Here is a 4,837-nt window from a genome sequence, read left to right as displayed (position 1 = left end):
TTTCAAAGGTTTTTTTTAAAAGATTTTATTTATTTATTTGACAGAGATAGAGACAGCCAGTGAGAGAGGGAACACAAGCGGGGGGAGTGGGAGAGGAAGAAGCAGGCTCACAGCGGAGGAGCCTGACGTGGGGCTCGATCCCGTAACGCCGGGATCACGCCCTGAGCCGAAGGCAGACGCTTAACCGCTGTGCCACCCAGGCGCCCCCCCCTTTTTTTTTTTTAAAGGTTTTATTTATTTTAGAGAGAGAGAGACTCTGTGTGTGTGTGTGTGTGTGTGTGTGTGTGTGTGTGTGAGATAGAGAGAGAGAGAGAGAGAGCGAGAGAAAACCAACGGGGGAGGGGGAAAGGAGAGGCAGAAGAAGACTCCCCACCGAGCAGGGAGCCTGACACGGGGCTGGATCCCAGGACCCTGAGATCATGACCTGAACTGAAGGCAGATGCTTAAATGAGATACCCAGGTGCCCCAGATTTTTAATTTTCACCTTCAGCTGCTCCTAAGCATTGTACCTGTCTCCAGCAATTTCTTGCTTTGCCTGCTACCTGTCCCTCTCCTCAGTCCATTCTAAACAATTACTTAGGTGATTCTTTTCCAGATGTACATCTGACCTTTTCATATCTAAAGTCCTTCAATGTCTCTGTACCCTTAGGAGATAAAAGACTCTTCGTCCTTTTGTAGCCTAATACTGAACCACTTACTCAAGCAGTGCTTCATATTTTGTGTTTCTGCAGGGCTCTATGACTAGTGTTTTTTGTAGTCACTGTTGTTTTATTCCTGTATGTCTTTGGACATGTCCTTCTCCCTGCCGGGAATATCCCTAAGTTGGTAAACTCCTTTTTATCCTTGAAAATTCTGCTCAGGCATTACCTCCTCTAGGAACCCTTCCGTGATCCCTCTTCTTTCTGTCACCCCCAGTAGAATTCTTTCTTTGTACTACTTCTGTTCCAAGCATATACTTCTAACCACTGCATATACTACCCTCTATTTTATTTGTTTATAGGTACTTTAAAAAATATATTTTAGAGAGAGTGAGCGAGCATGAGCAGGAGGAGGGGCAGAGGGAGAGAGAATCTCAAGCAGGCTCCCTACAGAGCACAGAGCCTGACCATGGGCTCCATCTTATCACCCTAAGATCATGACCTGGGCCAGACACTTAACCGACTGAACTGCCCAGGCGCCCCCAGTTTATTGGTACGCTTAAGACTGTCGTTCTCTTCTTGCTGATTGTTCCTTAGTCATAGTGTCTTATTTCAGTGTGTCTTTGTATCCTCAGTGCCTGGCACCTAATAGGCATAGGTCTTCAAACTTTTTTTTTCCTAGATGAGCTGAATAGAACCAACGTGTTTTTTTAATGCGTTGCTGTGGTGATGATATGTGTGTGTGTGTCTGTGTGTATGATCCTGCATAAGATGCTCTGTAAATGTGGAATAAGTGAATGAGAGGCAGACTACTGGCAGGAGGCTAGGAAGGAGATCATTTGGTAAACATTAGATAATGCTGCCTCTTCAGCTTTCCCCATCTCCCCAGGCTGTCAGCAGCACCACCCAGGCACACACATGCACTGGGAGTGCCTTCATCAGAACAATCAGCTTATTGACTTGGAATCATCAGTTTGTGAATCTGCACCCTAACTAGACAGTACATTTCATGAGAGCAGGTAATCAGTTTGTGTGTGTTACTTGTGCTCATATAGGGTTTTATTAACTAAAAGGAAGATACTGTGAAGGTCAAGTCAAATAAGATATGAAAATATAATGGTAACAAAAACCTCTACTTACAGTTAATAAAAGACTCATTTAACTGTGAATTATCCTTCTAGTTGGGATTCTTATTTCCACTCTTGCTTTTCCTTAATCCATTCTTCAAACTTTTTTTTTAAATAAAAGTAAATATTTACTTAGAAGCAATATAATGGCATCCAGTTAAAATTTTAAAAAGCTGACAACAGCTATTTAAAAAATCCATAAAAATATTTTAACTGCCTGAACGACCCCTATTTTGCCCTGTATTCTCACTTTTATGTATTTTGATTGCCTCTTCATTTGACAATTTTGTAATGCATTTTCTTTGTGAGAGTAGTTTGGTATTTTCTCCATAGTTAATCAAAATTTATGTTTTATTATTGAAAATTTAGAAAAGTTAATTTCAGTCGTAACTAAGTCATAACATGTCAGTTTTTAGTATTGTTAAGTTTGGGAAAACCTGTCTAGTTTCTTATGTGAGCTCGATGATTTTAGAGCATTTTAAGTTTTTCTTGATCAGTGTGATTAACCTTAAATATTCTTGAAAGTGCTCACTTGTCAAGCTGTTGTTGTAATAATGTATTGAGTTCTAGATTATCTTTGTAGATGCCAGTATCTTTTGCCAAATCAACAAGAAATTTTCAAAAGTTTCAATGTATTTATATGATTCATTCTTCTTCAATTGATTACTAAAAATTTTTGGAGTCTGTTACTTCTATTTAAAATCTATCTCTGCCTCTCAATGGATTACTGATTTTGGTTTGGTCTAAATTTTCTTCAAATTAACTTTTTGCCACAATAATTTCTGTTGATTTCATATAATAAAAAATAATTTTATTGTTTAATGTATATATTATTGTATATGTTATACTGTTAAATGTTTTTTTGAAGAAGAAAACTTCTATTTTGACTAGACTGATGAGAACTGAAACCTACATTTACAATTTTCTACATCTGGGGATTGGAAGGATTTATTGACACCGTTGTCCTCAGACTTCTGGTGCTTCATGCTCCAAAACATGCCAGGTGAGTTGTCTCAGTGGGATAGGAGTGTTCCTGGAAGCCATTTCTACATCTAAATATCAATAACTTAACTACGCATGAAAGTAATTCTGAAACCACACCTTTTAAAATGTTAAATCCTACCAGGTCACTGCCCAACTGTCCCATTGCTCTTGTAGTAAAATTCAACCTCCCTACTGGAGCCTGCAAAACCTTGTATGATTTTGGCTTTTCCCATCTCTCCAAACTCATCTTTAATATTCTCTTAATTGCTTTCTCTTGCCTAGCCATACTGATCTCACGACAGTTTCTGAATTTTGCCAAGTTTTGTTGTTCTCACTCCAGGGCATTAAGATCTCTTCTGCTTACCTAGACACTTTTTCCTATTCTACATGAGCTTTAAGGTACTTGGATGATCCCCTTTCAGAGCGGCATTCCTTCTTTAGTTACTCCATTCTAGACAAGCTTTCTTTGCCTTTAAACAACATCCTTTGAAGGTTACTTGTCTTTTGAGCTCTAAATACTTCTTTTCAGAATGCATAAATTTTCTCAATCAGCATCCCTTTCCTAATGTTCCATTTTGTCCATTATATGCCTATGACATATGTGTGTATGTGTATAGGCCTATATATGTATAGGTAAATAGGTATATATGTATAGGTAAATATTTTCTGAATTTATAAAATAGCTGATACGAGTCCCACTCTGAATTTATCATTTCCCTCCCCAAACCTGTTCTGCCTTTGCATTCCCTACCTTATGTTACTACCACCTATTCACTTGTTTGCCAAGTCAGAAACTCAAGAGTCACTTAGATTGAGTTACCCCTTCCATCCAGTCTGTCACTAAACTGTTGATTTCACTTCAGCAACATCTCTCAGATCTTCACTTCTTGTATGACATAACTTCTTACTGGAGTTATTGCGAATGCCTCCAAGGAAGCCGTCTTGTAGCTTGTTTTATACTGCTCTACCTCCCTACCCTCAAAATCTGCCCATCATACTGCTGTCAGAATGATCTTTCAAATATTCAAAAAGAAAAACTATGAAAAATTTAAGACCTCATTCATGTCCACTTCCGTTTCATTACCCCACCGTCGGTTCCCTATCTCCAGCTACTCCACACTAGACAAGTTAACTTTTCCTTTTGCATTCCTCCTTTCTTGCCTTCCTTCCCCCTACTCCGCCCCCGCCCAGCCCAGTGCAACACACCAGCCGGGCACCGCTCTGAAAACGATTCCGACAGCCCAGGCCCAAGGGTCCCGTGAGGCATCCTCGTACGGTGCTCCCGCCCTGAATCTCCTCTGTCACCGTCCTTAGGACGGCCCACGGCACCGTCAGCTAGCCCAGGCGCCCAGCGAGTTGTGAGCCCTGTGATGGCAGGCCTATTCTGTTCCCCCGTGTGGCGCCCCCACACCCCTACTCCCCCGCCCCGGCCTACTGCTGGCACCCATACGGGACACTCCGACAACAGAGAAAACGTGAACGAAAGAAAAAGGGTGAAGGCTGAAAATAAAGGATTCGATGTTGCTTCAACTAATCTTGGTCTTTGGGGACGGCAGTGTGAGAGAAAGTATTCCTGCCCGGTAACCGTTTCTGACGGCCGGGACCTACACCGACCGGGCTCCTCCGCAGCGGGGAGAGCCGCCCGCGCCGTCGGGGCCGGCCGGCAGCCCTGACGCAGGAGGCACTCAGTCGTCAGCACGCGGGCAGCCTTGCTCACAGAGGCGGCCTCGCTCACAGTCGCTGCCTGGTGCCCGCCGCTCGCCCTTCCCGTCTCGGGCAAACAGGGCCGCTGACTGGGGTCCCGAAGGCTGTTCATGCGGACGCGCCCAGTACGGGGCGAGCCTGCCAGCACCTCGGAGAGGCCACCCCCGGTCTCCTCCGCACGCCGCGCGGCTGCCAGAAGCCCCGCGCCGGTCCTGCGCGCCCAGTACGCCCTGGGAAGCGCGCGCGCTATCGGCTTAACGGTTCTGGCCCCGGGGGCCCGCGGCCGCGCTCGAGGTCAGCCACCCGAGGCCCCGCCCCGCGCCCGCCTCGCGCCCATCGGAGCCGCCGTCGGCCCCGCCGCTGGCCCCCCCCCCCCCCCGCCCC

The sequence above is a fragment of the Ailuropoda melanoleuca genome, chromosome 9 (assembly GCF_002007445.2).
Source record: "Ailuropoda melanoleuca isolate Jingjing chromosome 9, ASM200744v2, whole genome shotgun sequence".
Lineage (NCBI taxonomy): Eukaryota > Metazoa > Chordata > Mammalia > Carnivora > Ursidae > Ailuropoda > Ailuropoda melanoleuca.
This window is presented reverse-complemented; position numbering follows the sequence as displayed.